The sequence below is a fragment of the Portunus trituberculatus genome, chromosome 7, assembly GCF_017591435.1.
Source record: "Portunus trituberculatus isolate SZX2019 chromosome 7, ASM1759143v1, whole genome shotgun sequence".
Lineage (NCBI taxonomy): Eukaryota > Metazoa > Arthropoda > Malacostraca > Decapoda > Portunidae > Portunus > Portunus trituberculatus.
Window position 1 is genome coordinate 3,419,044 of NC_059261.1, and position 17,822 is coordinate 3,436,865.

At 40.6% G+C, this 17,822-nt stretch overlaps 1 protein-coding gene across 2 annotated transcripts in view; it reads left to right on the forward strand.

Annotated features, from left to right (window-relative positions):
* The window catches only part of LOC123498026 (activating signal cointegrator 1 complex subunit 2 homolog), a 37,269-nt gene extending 35,282 nt beyond the window's left edge, over positions 1–1,987 (forward strand). Inside the window, exon 6 of one of the 2 annotated variants that reach the window (XR_006672621.1) lies at positions 921–1,987. The gene's annotated coding sequence lies outside the window, so the exon portion shown is untranslated. The remainder of the gene's footprint in view (positions 1–920) is intronic. The other variant, XR_006672622.1, reaches the window with a different exon arrangement.
* Positions 1,988–17,822: the final 15,835 nt, after the last annotated feature.

Consider the following 17,822-nt stretch of genomic DNA (forward strand, 5'->3'; position numbering starts at 1 on the left):
CATGAAATGAGAAGGTAGTGGAAAGAAGGAAGTAGGCAGGGGAGTGCTGTGGTTCCTGTCTTTCATGGATTCTTTATGGCACCTCCCTCAGCTGTAAATTAAGCACTGAAGCTTTGTTCAATGGGCACAGTTGTTTACTCTCCAGTATTCTTTGCATCCCTTATAACACCACATTCAGGGTATATACACATACAAGCTACATTGTGAAATGTAAAAAGATATCATATTTATACTTTGATACCACCCACAAGCTGTCCTATTTTATAAATCCACAAAAATATTCTGAAACTGAGAAAATCTCAAATGTGTAGCACTCATTCTCAGGAATTTTGGTCAAGCTATTCTTAACTGTGTATAATCAGTGCTGTTGAGTGTGATGAATGCTAAATGATCACGGTGTGTGTATGTGTGCATGTGATAAGTGAAAGGTGGTTAATAAGATTGCTAAATGGATGTTTCTTTTACTTAAAAGTTAGAAAACAGTAATCATGAAATTAATGGCACAAAACAAGACATCCAACAACATATAGGCTGGGTAAGTGCATGTGTGGTGCTCCCATTAATCAAAACAGTTGGAAGAAATGATGTACAGTGATCAGCGTGGCATAAGAGAAGATGCATGGCTCAGGTTTTTATATTGAGATGTGTATGCGAGATGAGATGTGTGTATGTGAGATAATTGATGAGAGATCAAGATGGTTTTTGGGAATTCATTTCATGGATGTAGAAAAAGAAATAGATATGGAATTGTGGTGTGTTTGTGTTGTATATAGTTCAGGTAATGACTTTTTTAAGGAAGTCACAAACTTTGAGATTCATAAGATTTAAAACTTGTTTAATTGAAGAATTAGTGTGTGAGTGATGCAGAATGTTCATTGTCTTCATAACTATTGTCCTCAAGCTGCATTACCATTTTGCAGAGGTTTCCCAGGACACATCCTGTCTGCAATCAAAGCAGGTGGTGCCTTGCTTCATATGAAGGCAGGGTCGCACATAAGGAAGCAGCAAATGAAGGGTGTGTACAGCCAGTGTTGGGTGTCCTCCCTGCCTGGTGGTGTGAAACATGTAGCTTATGATTGGTTTTAGCAATGTGGTTGTATGTAAAATGGATGTTAACAATTTATGCTGTTAAGGGGAAAAAGAAAGCCAGGATTGTCCTTTGAAATAATATTAGTAACAATTCATGCCTTGAAAAAGGGAGGAGGGGAAGCCAAGATTGTCTTCAGCGACTGGGGTCAGGTCAGGGTTGTCCCAAGAAAAATAAGTGAAAGATGAAACAAGCACATGAATTCCCCCCTGTATGTGCACCAAGATACATGTGTATACAGGGGGATATATGCAAGTTTCACTTTAAACTTAGGATTGTCAAGTTGGTGAATAAATAAAAAGGGGAGACTGTGCCAGATAGGATAGGTCATATGGCACTATGGTGAAGAGGAGGAAGAAAAGATAAAACTTAGAAAGTGTGGTTCATGGGAAGTTGAGAAGAATGGTTACTTCTCGAGATGAACAAAAATGCACTGGAGGTAGGATATGAAGTTATCAAGGAGAAATAAGATTCTGTAAGAATGTCTTGAGTGGCAGGGCATTCAGGAAGCAGCAGGGAGGTAAGAGAAGGCAGCATAATGGATGTTTGTTAAGTGCAGACGTGAAAGGAGAACATTGCGTGCCAAAAGTTGAGCTTGACAATGAGGGCAGAGATCGGGAGGAGAGGGAGACATGAGATAGCAGTGTGCAAGACAGGTATGACAAATCCTTAATTGGGTGAGGGGGGTTTCCCAGGGATGAACTATGTGATGAAGATTGAACCATGGGAGGACTTAGGATTTGACAATGTGGAGTTTATTTTGTAAGTTTGGAACAAAACAATTGCCATTGGTGGGGATGGCCATGATACCATGCCAGTTAATGTACATACTATACCTTGTTTACTTAACCTATATTCCTGGCACTGAGGCGGGTTTAAAAGCTGGGCGCTGATTGGGTGCACCCCTCTCTCGCTAGCACCCACGGAGAGGCTGTGTCTTGTATGTCCAGTGAGAAATTTTTTTGATTTTATATGCTATAACTCACTTCATATAAGGGATAGCCAGATTTGGTTAACACCATAAGACTCAGCAGTGACTGTACAATCAAGATGTATTGTAGAAAATTAACAAAAAAAAAAGGTAATGGTATTATGACGAGTTGAACTGCGACGATTTCGTAAAAATGTTTATATCCTGTTTTGTTTTGCTCGTTATTTTCAAAGGATGTTCATTGAATGCTGAAATATATTGCATCATATAGGAAAAACTCATGAACATGATAGTGTTATCAGAATGCAGGTAAACCTCCACTTAATGAAAACACATTGTCATTTGTAGCCACATGTTACTCGCCGCGGCTTACGGCGAGCCACTCCGTGGTAATGTTGGTGGTGGTGGTGTTGGGCTCGCCACAAGCCGCGGCGAGTAACATGTGACTACAAATGACAATGTGTTTTCATTAAGTGGAGGTTTACCTGCATTCTGATAACACTATCATGTTCATGAGTTTTTCCTATATGATGCAATAATATATTTCAGCATTCAATGAACATCCTTTGAAAATAACGAGCAAAACAAAACAGGATATAAACATTTTTATGAAATCGTCGCAGTTCAACTCGTCATAATACCATTACCTTTTTTTTTTTTTGTTAATTTTCTACAATACATCTTGATTTACAGTCACTGCTGAGTCTTATGGTGTTAACCAAATCTGGCTATCCCTTATATGAAGTGAGTTATAGCATATAAAATAAAAACATTTCTCACTGGACATACGAGACACAGCCTCTCCGTGGGTGCTAGCGAGAGAGGGGTGCACCCAATCAGCGCCCAGCTTTTAAACCCGCCTCGGCGCCAGGAATATAGGTTAAGTAAACAAGGTATAGTATTAAATACTGGGGTGTGCCCTATCTTTTCTCGTGCCCAGGTCTGGATATCCTCAGCATCATTGATAAATAGGACCATTTAATAAAGTCATGGGCCTGACTCAGGAAGTCTCCGGCGGAATTGTTGGACATGACTTGAACGATCCCAAACTACTACATTGGGTATCCGAACGCCCGCCCTAGTTTTTATGGACTGTTCTTTTAATACTTGCCAATTTTTCTTTGCTAGCAAGTGGACAAAGAGGCCTAGGACCCTGTTTTGCCTCAGGGTCCTCTCAGGCACTAGCTTTGGACGTATAGGTAACTCGATTTACACGATAGTTGTGTTCAAAGAGGCATCATGTATTCCAAAATCTGCGTAAAACAAACTTGTAATTCTCTTAAGAAACAATAGATAATAGGGGGGATGTGGGATGTGGTCCAAAAATATTTGTACAAAATACTCTTATTTATTTGGCTAAATTAACATGTTTTTATTATGTACCATTCTAAATACTAGAAGTGTGTTTAAAGTAAAGGGAAAAGCAAGAAATAATAAGAGAAAACAACAAAACAAAGAATACGTAAACACAACACACTGCATCACTGCCTTCACCACTCACAGCACAGTCAGTCACCATCGTCCTCTCTGACCTTTTCCAGTTTATCAAAAATCCACTTATCAAAAATAAACCCACAGTATAAAAGTAAAAGTAAACTCTAGTGAAAAAAAATAAACACAGGAAGCCAATGTCTTCACCCCTCACAACCACTCAGGAAACCAATGTCTTCACCCCTCACAAGCACTCACCATCACTGTCCATCTCCGAGTCAAGGACATCATCATCCACCTGTGCTTTCTCTGCTTCCACGAGATTGTCCACATCCTCTTCTTGTACTATATCTTCCACTGGTGTTTTCTTGAAAAACTGCAGCATGGTGGTCTGGCGCTTTTTCTTGGAAAATTCTTTTTGCATTACTGTGTAGCAGAAGAGTGTGTCCATGGCTTTTCTTGTCTGTCTTTCTACCCATCCTCCTCTCCTCCATTCCATCATGCTATCAACGTCCAGTCTCTCAAGTAAATAACCTTTTCTTTTTTATTCATTCTATTATCATTTTGATAGCATTTAGGTAAGTAAAACAATTTAGGCTTTCTATAATTATTTCGTTCATGTCATGCATACATTAAAGGTCTATTTTGAATGGGTTTTATGGACAAAAGTATGATTTTTTTTTGGTCTGGAACAGATTAATGGTATTTCAATACATTCTTATGGGAAAAAGTGATTCAGGGGACGAACAAATCGGGTGACGAACAGGATTTAGAAACCAATTATGGTCGTGAGCTGAGGTTTTACTGTACCTGATTTATAGGTATCAATAGTCTAACTTTTTAATACTCGAACGGCCATTTGGAACAAGTGAAGTTTGAGTATTGAGTCTCCACTGTACTACGACTTCTACTACTATTACTACTACAGGTGCACAATAACGACTTTCCAGATGTGCTAGAACTGAATTTTGCAGATTTTCATAAGTGCGCGATAACACCTAAACGCAATAACGGAGGGTTAGGTGTGTGTGTGTATATATATATATATATATATATATATATATATATATATATATATATATATATATATATATATATATATATATAAATGGAGATGCAGATATAGGAGGAAGGAAGGAATCAAGGAGGAAAGGAAGGGATATATATATAGTGATACAGTGGAATGACATGAAGAGTAGGGAAAAGGGAATGGAACAGGAGAGATTGCATATGGACAGGGAATGGAGTGGGTAGGCATGGAAAGGAGGAGAGAGAGAGAGAGTGGGAGAAATCATAATCTTTGTTGTTGGGAATTGGAGATGTGCATAACACCTGAGGGAAAGGATGAGTCTGGCATGAGAGAGATGAGGAGTCCAGTTTCCTTGCACAGACTTCCAACGGGAGAGGAACAGAGGTGTCAAGGGCATGATGTAGGCCAAGATGGTGAATAGGGTTAAGGAGGTAAAGAAGAGAGTCAGAAGCTAAAGAATAGATATGACATCCATAGTCAAGGTAGACAGAATGAGGACAGTGTGAAGGAAGAGTAGGGTCTTGTGGTCAGCATCCCAGGAGATGTGGGATACGGTGTGTAGGAGAGGCGATGGGAGGCAGTGTTTTTAAGAGAGGATATGTGCTCTCCAAGTTAAGAAGGAAATTGAAAGGAGGCCGAGAACCTTTCCAGAGGAACACTATTGGAGAGGGATGTCATACAGGGTTAGTGGGATGGTGGTGGTGTGTGGGAGCAAGTGAAGAAAATGGAAAAATATTTTGCAAGGAAGAAGCCACAAACAGCAACCCAGGAAGAAAGAGATAGTGTAAATAGCAGATTGGAGAAGCGAAGGAGCACATGTAGGGAAGATAGGAGAAGCCTGAGGAGTAGATGGCTTGCGTGCATGAATTTTTCAACAGCTCTTTGTGATCAGTGAGTGGTACTCACTGACGACTTGCTTGGATGCCTTGAGGAAGCAAGTTGCGTGGTAAGCATCATAGCAAGAGCAGGCTTGGCTTAGTACTTGGGTTGCTATTTCTATGGCTGTGTTGCAAATCTGTTCAGGATATACAGAAGAGGTGATCATAGTGTCAAGTGTCTTTGTTGGTGTCACTGATCTGTTGTAGTAGCCTCAGAAATGTAGTTGATTGCTATCACAAGACCTTGAGGTTTTGTCAATGCCGAGCTGCATGCCGAATTCCTTGGCACTGACTGATGTGAAATGATCTAAATCGATCAAGTCAGGGAGGTGGAAAAGGTCGAGAAGCACAAAAGGAGGCCCATGCTAAGTGTTTCTCATCAGGAATAACACGCTTGCACTGGGCCTCCAAGTAATGAAAATGTTGATGGAGTGGAGGTACAGGGTGCCTTTGCCATGCTGTAAAGGCATGACACTTGGCCTAAAGGGCTGCCACACACTTCCAAGGCCACCAGGGAACTCAGAGGAATGGTAAGGGGACGCAGAGAGAGTGGTGGGTTCCCACCATCACCATGACTTCTGTAAGGTAGTGAATTTTTGGGAGAGGGTCTTGGATGGGACAATTGAATTTAATTCTGTTTTAAAGGATACCAGGTCTCCCTTTTTTTAAAGACCAACAGGGCCTGCGTGAAGTGAGGGGGAATGGTAGTACTGGTGGGAAAGCAATAATCACAGGAAGATGGTCAGTCCCCATGTAAGGGCCAGTTGTTATAGTGGTGAGGAGGAGTGGGCCATTCCCCAGGTACAGGTCTAGAGTGGAAGGGTTCCCTGAAACTGGATCAATCCTGGTAGGGAGGCCAGGAGGTGTGAGAAGGGAGAGGGAATCACTATCCGCCAGGAAACTCAAGAGTGATGCGCCTGAACAGTTTCTCCGGCTCCTGGGGAGGGCCGGTTCCCAGAAGTTGTGATAGGCATTAACCTGTACAGTGTTGCTTTATAGAGGTGAAACAGGTCACGTTGGGTTGGATTTTGGCCAAATAATATTATTGTCGTTTAAAATTACAAAAAAATAACGGATTTGAACGATCGATATAAATGCGATATCTAAGTGTTACCTGTAAGCCATCATTTTCCATGAGTCCTTTCACGCCTGGCAGCAATACTAGAGTGGTGCTGCATAAGACGAAACATGTAGAACAGTACTATGTAACTTCCGCTTCTTATTTATTATTTCCAACACACTGAATTTTTCTTCCATGACTATACATTGTTTAGTTTGAGTTTCTTGTAAAATATATCTTAGGATTGTTTGTCTAGCCTTTCTATAGTCATATCATAATACCAAATTTATCACACTCGTACAGACTATATTTTCTCTGTATATAAGTAGCACAATATTATCCCTTCATTGCACAAGCATAACATGTTTTCTAACACCAACAACAAAAAAATTGTACACAGCTGCCCAAATAAGCCATTATACCAATTTTATGTTTTTTATGTTGGTACTCCTGCATACCACAGCCCGCCCGCCCTCGCCTGCCTGCTGACCACATACCCCACACATTTTCCCATTTACTATGTAGCTTCCAAGCCCAGACTCCCCATCATCCCTTTTCCACTTCCTGCTGGAATGAGCAGGAGCAGACCCACTTTCCTTTTCATCATCACTCCCCCTGTCTGATTGTATGTGATCAGAGTCATCATTATCGTCCTCCTCAGAGAGATCAGTGTCCCCCAACTCTGTCACATTATCGTCATAGAGAATATTCTCTATTTGCACCGATGTCAAGCCCCGCGGCATGGTGCAGGACAATACGTGCTAACAGGGAGGTTGTGGCAGCGTGTCTGGATGACATGCATGGCCGGCCCGCCACCCGGCTCCTCACGCCGCAGGGCTGCCAACACAACCGACAATGACTGTACGCATGAACACAAAATAGCTTGAAATTGCTATTCAAGTTGGAATAATATAAAAATAGCTGATCTACTAAACAGGATTTTGAGTATATTGAAAATAATTATGACACCACTGATATATTTCTATAAAAATAGCTATTTCTTCAACAAATTATTTGTGGTCATGGATACATTCAATGTAATAGACCACAGCAATACAATAAAAATCAGAGTGAGCTTTCAAAATCATATTTAGGCATAGAAAAGACATCTTGAACCATTTCTACAGGTTTAGGTGCCGTGAAGTAAAAAAAAAAGATGATCCATATATATATATATATGTACTAAACACTTTACGGGTTAAAGTCACCCATAGGTAATGCTGGGAGAGAATCTGAGAAAACAAGTGTTGAAATTCCTGAAAGGAGGAGATATTTAAGACATAGATTGCAAATTAGCAGAATATTTAAAGAGCCCGAGTCAAAGATAACAGTCACTCTCAGATGCTCCAGTCCAGGATTAGAAGGAAGGGACTGGGGCATCAGTAGAAGTAGGCTGCCTCTTACTTCACTGGTCTCCCTGTCCTTCCTGTAAGAAGTATAGTTTGGAAAGGAGGGAGAGAATGGATCTGTGAGCCACGTCTCAGATACCTACAACAAGAGGAGAGTTTGAAGAGAGCGTGGTTTTAAAACTTGGAAGTTTCCTGTACAAAGACTGGGCATTCCAGAAAATAAAGTGGGATGCAAGTGTGTGCAATGTGATGAAGGTGAGGAGTCCTCTTACTGAAGCTATACCCTGAAAGCAGGAAGTTAAAGAAATCAAGTGCTATTGGTGCTAATTCCTTAATAAAAGCAGGCCATACAAAACCCAAGGCATGCTGGGCCGGAAGTGGAAGATGGTACAAAGCCTGCACTCCCAAGGGAGGGCAAGGGCTGCTGGGCTGCTGGCTGTGGGGCTTTGGGCTCGGGAGTCTTTGGTGTATGGTATTGGTTCAGAGGGGTTGGGGGTACAAATTCCCAATCTTCAGTTAGGTCTGTTTTGTAGGGGCCCTCTGGAATGAAGGAGGGTCTAGTAGTGTGTCATGGTGTGGCTGTGAGGTTTGATTTGTGGTGGCACTGGGTCTGTTGAGCCTTGGGTGTGGGTAGTTGGGTAGTTAGGAATACCACATTTATAATGGAGTTCAGGGGTTAAGTGGAAGCAGGATTAAGAATAAGGATGAGAACCTGGAAGGGTGTAGGGCGAGGAGCAAGGGAGGGGACAGAGATGAGGGTTCTGGGAATGCAGGGAATTGGGCAAGGGTGAGCGAGGCATAGGGGAGGTGGTTGAGTGTGTCCTGCCTTAGAGGGTATCAGATCCCCTCTCTCTCTCTTCTCCATTCCAAGGTTGGTAGATCCATAGTCTTTAGCCTCTCCTCATATGTCATCTCTTGAAATTCTAGAACCATTCTTGTGGCCATTTTTTGTAGTCTCTCCAGCTTCCTTATGTGTTTCTTTTTATGGTGGGTCCACACAACTCCTGCATATTCTAATCTGGGTCTTATTATAGTACTTATCAATTTCTTCATCATTTCTTTGTCCATGTAGTGAAATGCTACTCCAATATTCCTTAGCAAATTATGTCTCTGAAAAATCTATCAATATGGCTTACTGGTTGATTGTTTTCTTCCATCGTCACTCCCAAGTCCTTTACCTTTTTTACTTTCCCCAGTTCTACTCCGTCTCCCATCTTATAGATTCCCATGGGTTGTCTTTCACTTTTTCCCATTTCCATGACATGGCTTTTGTCCACATTGAATTCCATTTCCCACTTTTTACTCCATTCCCAGATCTTATTTAGGTCTTCCTGCAGTATTTCACAATCCTCTTTTTGCTTTATAACTCTGCACAGTTTCGCATCGTCTGCAAACAGATTTATGTAGCTGTTCACTCCTTCTGGCATGTCGTTTATATATATTAGAAAAAGTATTGGTGCCAATACTGACCGTTGCAACACTCCGCTTTTTACTGCTCTCCACTTGGACTTCATATCTTTAACTACTGTCCTTATTTCTCTCCTCCTCAAATAATTTTCCATCCATCTCAATGTGCTTCCTTTTAAGCCACCCTTCTCCTCTAATTTCCACAGCAACCTTTCATGTGGCACTTTATCAAATGCCTTTTTTTAAATCCAAGTAAATACAATCAACCCATCCCTCTCTCTCTCTTGTACCCTATCAACTATTCTAGAGTAGAAACTCAGTAAATTTGTTACACACGACCGACCTTTTCTAAAGCCAAATTGGCTATTTGATAATAATTTGTTGTCTTCAAGGAACTCGATCCATTGTTTCTTTATTACTCTTTCACACATCTTACATATTACACTAGTTAGTGATACCGTTCTGTAATTTAAAGGTTCTTCCTTCCTTCCGCTCTTATATATGGGAACCACCTCAGCTCTTTTCCATTCTACTGGTACTGTTCCATTTTCTATTGAGCATTTTATGATGTATATAGGACTTGCTAGTTCTTCCCTACATTCTTTCAGTATTCTGCCTGAGACTTCATCCGGTCCCATTGCCTTTTCTTCATCCAGTTTCTTCATTAACTCTTTTATTTCAAGCTTGGTTACTTTAATCTCTTCCATATAGATGGCTTCTCTATTACCCTGTGGCCTTTCAAATTTGGATTCCATAGTAAAGACCTCCTGGAACTTATTATTTAACAGTTCTGCCATACTTTTTGGGTCTTCCACCATCCCATTTTCTCCTTTTAACCTTTCTATTGTTCCTTTTTGTCTTATTTTTCCATTTATGAATCTGTAAAACAATTTTGGTTGCTCCTTGCATTTTTCGACAATGTCTTTTTATAGATCCTCTCCTCTTCCTTCCTCACTTTAACATATTCATTTCTTGCTATCTTGAAGTTTACCTTATTTACTGCATTTCTATTTCTCCTCCACCTTTTCCATGCTCCATCTCTTTTCTCCTTTGCCCTAGCACACTTTGCATTAAACCAATCTTTCTTTCCTTCTTCCTTAGGTGTATGTTTCGGAACATATTCCCTGACTCCTGTTTTGTATATTTCCAAAAATAAGTTATATTTCTCTTAAGGTGCGTTTACACGATCGAACTATGTGCGACGGACAAAATCGTTACCATATCACAGGAGAAGCAGGATAACGTCATAAGCGGTGAAACGATGGAAGCGGATCTGGCAACAAGCAGTGGTACCAGATGAGGGTGTTTACCACCGTTTCGAATCTGCTCACAGGGCATAGACCGGTGGACAATGTTCGAAGGTAATGTCCGTTGGTAACTCAGGCCCCGACTTCTTTGATTTCCCCAGTTTACGTAGCTCTCGCCTATATTGACTATGGATGGATTCTATTTTTTTCTTCACTTCAGAAGCAGTAACAGATAATCCACTTTTATTCATTCCCGCCGTTATTTCATTGATGGTCGCGACACGTTTGTTCCTATCCTTGTACACATCAGCCTTGACATTCCATAAGCATGGATTTTGCCGGTATAGTTTTATTAGTAGCAGGGTCTCTTTTCTGTCCCAGTGGCAACTTTTCTCCTTGACTGAGGTACTGCTGGCCATGTTAACAGGACAATTGAGACCTAGTGAACTGACGGACTTTGAAAATCCTGTAACCAAGTGACTTTGTTCATCGTGTACTTGGCAGCATCGTATACTTCCACACCAGACAGTGTGTGACGTTTCGATGCTGCGAACACGGACAGTGTCCGGTACACCACTTGGTGCTCGCTTCTGACGTCATCAGCGAGCCTTTTCGCTTTCCACTGCTAGTTGGTAACAATTATGTCCGTCGAACATTGTTCGATCGTGTGAACGCACCTTTAAACCACCTCAGAGTTTTCCATCTCCTCCCAGTTAGCGTATTTGAAATAGTTCTTGAGATTCTCAATATTAGCCTTTCTGTAATTTAATCGGTCTCCTTTGTATGATTCATCTCTATTTTCTTTTCCCTCTTCTATATCCACTTCTAATATTACATGATCACTCTTTCCCAATGGGTACTTATGTCTTATATCATCATTCATTTGTATACCCCTTGGAAAAACCAGGTCTAATCTCGCTGGCTCATTGTTTCCTCTGAATCTTGTGTTTTCCTTTACTTTTTGATCCATCATATTGTCTATCATTAGGTTTAGGAATCTTTCTCCCCAAGCTTCTTCCCCCATACCATTTTCATAATTTTCCCAGTCCACATTTTTACAGTTAAAGTCTCCTACTAATAACACTTTTCTCCTTTTTTTTATGATTCTCGTTAGACTCCTTATAGTGTCATCTATCATGTCTTTATATTCTCGGTTGGTCCATGCATTCGTTTTTGGTGGCACATGTTACAATGATTGTTAAGTCTTTTTATTAATATGTATCTCTTAATATACAGTACTTCTGCTTTTCCTTCCCCATATTCCACATGGTTTACCACCATCTCTTTCCTTGTCATTATCATGACTCTTCCTCCTTTACCCCCTCTGTCTTTCCTCCATACTATCTATTATCTATGCCTATTTTGATTGTCCCATTTAGTTTTGTTTCAGCCAGGCATACAATATCCAGTTTTTCTTTCCTTATGTAATCTTTTAGTTCTAATTTACTTGATAGAATCCCATCTATGTTCGTATACATCATTTTTAGTTTCTTACCCTTATCACTTTTAGTTACACTGTTGCCTTTTCCTTCTCTCTTATATACCATTTTCTTATCCTGTCTCCTAGAATTCTCCAAAAAAATGCCTTTTTTCCTCCTCTGACCTTTCATTATTTTTTTCCCTTCATGCTGCCGCCAATTCGTTGTTTCTCTTCCTTTCTTCCTCATTCTTATTTTTTCTTATATAAATATCCTTGCAGCCTTCTGTTTCTCTGAGTGTTGTTGTTCTATATAATATCTCTTCTGTTGCTGCTTGTGATTTGAGTAGTATCTTAATTGGTCTTGTTGTTCCATCTTGATAAGGTCCCATTCTGTGAATTTCCTCCACTTCCTCCTCTAGGTTCTGCCTATCTTCGTCATTTAGATTTTTTAGTAGGACTTTAACTGACTTCATTTCCTCCTTTTCCCTTCTTGGTCTACATTTTACATTTTTTTTCTTTTAGTCCAAAGGTAATTACACTTCTTTTTTTTCTGCAGTTTTCCTTTTCCTTAAGGACTCCTATAATTTTGTTTGCCATATTCTCGTCTCTTTCTTTTAGTTGTTCTTGAATCACCTCCTGTAAGTTATCTTTGTCTTTCTTATCTTGTACTCTCCATGCCTGTACTTCTTTTTTAATCATGTCCTGTACTCTTTCCTCTTCTTTGCTAACTAGATCTTTCAGGTCCTCTTTTTCTTTCTCTACTTTACCGAGTCCTTCATCCATCTGTTTCTTGTACTTGGCTAGTTCTTTTCTCAGTTCTGCGTTCTCTACTCTTAACCTAGCTTCACTTTTTTCCACTTTTTTATCCTTTCAAGTTCAGAAACTCTTTCTCCTGTTCATCGTCCTCTTTACTTCTCATACTTTCTCTTATCCAGTTGTCTAATTTTTTCTCCAAAGTTAGGACTCGCCTGTGGAGGGCGGTACTTGTCTCATCAAATCCTCCGAATCTAGCCTCTTCCTCATCGTCATCCTTTTCTTGTACTCCTTTCCTATTCTCGTACCTGCTTATGGGTGTAAGTTCTTTCCTACTCATGGTGCCTTTCAATGTAGTTTCTGGAGACTATTGCCACACAAGTCACGCATTTGCCCAGGCCTCTGTAAACACACAATCTGGTATTGGCCCAGATCAGCTGATTGCGGGGAGCGTTGGTCTGCCCGTCTGACCTTGACCTTGTCTCGACAACATGTGTGTGTGTGTGTGTGTGTGTGTGTGTGTGTGTGTGTGTGTGTGTGTGTGTGTGTGTGTGTGTGTGTGTGTGTGTGTGTGTGTAATTCGCCTCGGTCGTCTACTGGTCACCCAGCCAGTCTTCCCCATTACGGAGCGAGCTCAGAGCTCATAGACCGATCTTCGGGTAGGACTGAGACCACAACACACTCCACACCTTTGGGAAAGCGAGGCCACAACCCCTCGAGTTACATCCCGTACCTATTTACTGCTAGGTGAACACACCCCACACATTAAGAGGCATGCCCATTTGCCTCGCCGCGCTGGGACTCGAACCCGGGCCTCTCAATTGTGAGTCGAGCGTGCTAACCACTACACTACGTGTGTGTGTGTGTGTGTGTGTGTGTTTTCTGTCTTGGAGTGGGAGACAATTAGCTCTGTCCTTGTATAGAATGTATGCAGAGCAATTGTCATAGCTCTGCACTTCACTGATGTCTTCCCTCCATTTACGGAGATCCCATCGTCTTGTTATTTCTTTAAGTTCGCATTTACTGTTAATTGTTATGTCATAGATAGCATTTATTTCTCAAAGTATCATTTGGTGTCCTTCATCCAGTCCATACAGGTATATTCCCTTGCATCATCAAGAATTCGTTTTAATAGTCCATTGTTGCTATGTATTTTTGTTTTAAAGTATTGGACTCTTCCATCAATAGCCCTTCTCTTCATTTAAAGAGGCACACTGCATACACACACACACACACACACACACACACACGGGACATCGTCGATGGCGGAGGTGGTCGCTGAGCTCCAGAGCAATCATCTATAATTCTACAGTTACCTAAGAGTAACCAAGGTGGGAAAGGAGCTGGTAATGTTTGTCCCGTCTCCATATAGTCATGTTAACTGTTGATTAGCAAAATAATGTCCAGTGAAGGTAAATATAAACTGTAGCCTGCGTTTGAGCCATCAGCTGGTTTGTTTACGTCTGCGCAACATGGCGGCCGTGAACTCGAAAGAGGAATCAGACTTCACAGGGTTTCAAGGAATAATGGAGAAGAGCGCTTATGTGAAGAAAATTCTGGAGTTAGAAGGTAAAATTGAAAACTGTTTGAAAAGTATGAGGGCCTGGAAACGAGTTATGACAATGTAAAGAGAGACTGTGCCGATATGAAGAAGGAAAATGCAGCACTGAAAGAGGAAGTTAAGCTAATTAAAGTGAATTGCGAAAATGTGGAGAATCTCTAGGAAAAGTGATGGAGAAGCAGGCTGAATGGAAAAAGTCAGGAAGTGGAAAGAAAGGAGGTAAATTACAAAGTTGCAAGTCTGGAAAAGGAAATCAAAGAGTCAGGGGAGAAAACTTTGGGCCTTGCTGAAATTATAGATCAACAGATCATAGAAGAGAAGATAGCTGAGAAAGTGGTGAAGGTTATTAAGTCAAATGAGACATTGGTGAGGGAAACTGTAGACAAAAAGAGATGTGTGGTGATATTTGGTGTGGAGGAGGATAAGACACCGAGTAAAATGGAGAGAGAGAAAACATAAAAAGGTGATAAATAATATCATTAATGTGGTGCAAGAGGAGGAAAAGACCTAGTACAAGAAATAGAGGACTTCCATAGAATTGGAAAGTTCACAAGAGAAGGTATGAGGCCAATAAGAATCAAACTTAAGTCACAAAAGGATGTAGATGAATTGGTGGAGAAGTCATGGAGGCTAGCCCAGCAGGAAACAACAAGGAAGATTTGGTTGAGAAGAGATCTCGGTGAAAAGGAAAGAGAAATGTTAAATGAGTTGAGAAAGGAGGCTTTGAAAAAAATGAAGAGAGGACAGAAGAAGAGAAGAAAGAGTTTTTCTGGAGAATCTTGGATATGAGACTGAGGAAGTGGTTCATAACCCAGAAAAGTACAGCAAGAAAGGACTAAAGAAACTTACATATGAGCGAAATGTAATGTATTCCAACATAAATGGAGTGATATCGGGGATTTTAGAACTCAACGATTACTTGAGGGACAAGAACCCAGATATTGTGGGTCTTACTGAAACAAAACTGAGAGAGGGAGAAGACCTGATGAAGGTTGGAGAAGGGAAATATAACGTTTGGAAAAGAAATAGAGTAGGTAAGATGGGAGGAGGAGTGATGTTGCTGGTTAAAAAAGATATAAAGGTGGATCAAGTGAAAAAGGTATGGGAAAGGCAGAAGTGCTAAAGATCAGAGCAGAAACTAATGAAGGAAAAAAGAGGCACTACATAGTGGTGTACGTACCACCTAAGACAAATGCATGGTCAGTACAGGAATATGAAGAAATGATAAGTGATACAGGAACATGTCTGGAAGAAATGTTGGGTGGCTGTGAACGAACTATAATGATGGGAGATTTTAATTGTAAAGAGGTGTGTTGGGAGGACTGGTCAATGGAAGGATCAGAGACAACATGGGGAAATACACTATTGACACTGGCAATGGAAAATGTGTTAACTCAGTGGGTCAAAGAAGATACTAGGTTTGGAGGAGAGGGAGCATCGTCAAGACTGGACTTGGTCTTTAGTACAGAGCCAATGGTCATTGAGGAGATGAGGGTGGAGTGCCCTTTAGCAAAGAGTGATCATGCAGTTTTGGAGTTCAAGGTGATAGACGAAGAGAAATCTAGAAGAAATGAAGAATATAAAGTGGGAAGATGGAATTATGCCAAGACAGATTTTGGAAACCTAAAGAAATTCTTTCAAGAGACAAATTGATGAAATTCAAGAGTGCTAAGGAGCAAATGAAAAGTGGAAGGAATTTATAAAAATATACAAAGAAGGTGAGAAAAATTTGTACCAATAAGACAACATAGAGAAGTTGGAAAGCAGGACTGGTTTAACGATAGATGTGAAAAGGCTAGAACAAGAAAAGAGGATGCATGGAAGAGGTGGAGAAGGAAAAGACGGATTAAGCAGTGGAAAGTTACAAAAGAGCAAGAAATGAATATGTGTTGATTAGAAGAGAAGAAAGAAAGAAACAAGAAAAGGATATAATTGATAAATGTAAAGACCAACCAAGGCTTTTTTACAGACATGTGAACAACAACATCAAAAATAGAGAAAGTATTGAAAGTTTAGAAGTAAATGGAGTATACAGTGAAGATCCCAGGAAATGGCAGAGGCTATGAATGGATGCTTTCGGAAGGTATTCACAAAGGAGACTGCTTTTGACAAACCACTGGTAATGGAACAGAAAGGGATTATGAAGGAGTTTCAAGTAACGGTGGAGGAGATCAAGAACATGATGGGGAGTTTAGAAGTGAGAAAAGCTGTGGGACCTGATGGGGTATCAGGATGGATTTTAAGAGAATGCAGGAGCAATTGGCAGAAAAAGTTTGTGAAGTAATTGATGCCTCATTAAGGGAAGGTGTAGTGCCCCAAGACTGGAAAAGAGCTAACATTGTCCCAATCTATAAATCAGGTAACAAGAGAGACCCATTGAACTATAGACCAGTGTCACTTACAAGTGTGGTAGCTAAGATGTGTGAGAGGGTGGTGAAGACTAGATGGACAGACTTCTTGGAGAAAATGACATACTTTGTGAGTGTCAATTTGGTTTTAGGAAAGGGCGTTCATGCACGACAAACCTGATATGTTACTATTCGAGGGTGATAGATGTAATACAGGAAAGAGATGGTTGGGCTGATGGAATATATCTGGATTTAAAAAAGGCCTTTGATAAGGTACCACACCAGAGACTGATCTGGAAACTTGAAATGGTAGGAGGAGTGCATGGCAGTTTACTAAAATGGATGGAAGACTTTTGGTAGGAAGAGAAATGAGAACAATAATTAAGGACAGACCATCAGAATGGGGATTGGTGGAGAGTGGAGTTCCACAGGGATCAGTGTTGGCACCAGTAATGTTCGCAGTCTACATAAATGACATGGTGGATGGGGTGTCCAGTTATGTGAGCCTATTTGCAGACGATGCAAAATTGTTAAGAAAAGTGAGATGTGACAAAGATTGCGAACTACTCCAGGAAGACTTGGACAGAATATGGAAATGGAGCTGTACATGGCAAATGGAGTTCAACACGACAAAATGCAAGAAAATAGAGTTTGGCAAGAGTGAAAGAAGAATCAGGAGTATGTACAAGATAGGAAATGAAGACATAAAACCAGTCATGAAGAAAAGACCTTGGGGTGACAATTACCAATGACCTATCGCCAGAGAGACATATAAACAAAATAATTGGAGAAGTATTGAACTTATTGAGGAACATAAGAGTGGCGTCAGATATCTAGATGAAGAAATGATGAAGAAAATAATTACTGCAATGATAAGACCGAGGCTTGAATATGCAACAATACAGTGGGCTCCGAACTTAAAGAAACACATAAGGAAACTAGAGAAAGTACAGAGGGCTGCAACGAAAATGGTGCCTGACTTAAGAGATTTGACTTATGAAGACAGACTGAAAAGAATGCAACTTCCAACCCTGGAAAACAGAAGAGAAAGGGGAGACCTGATAGCAATATACAGAGTGATGATTGGCATGGAAAAATGGATAGGGAAGATCTGTGTATGTGGAATGGAAGAATGTCGAGAGGGCATGGGAAAAACTAAAATGGCCACTTATAGGAGAGATGTGAAAAATATAGCTTCCTCATAGAAGGGTGGAAGCATGGAATAGTTTAGACGTGGAAGTGGTCAACGCAAGGAATATTCATGATTTTAAGAAAAGCTGGACATTAATAGATATGGAGACGGGACAACACGAGCATAGC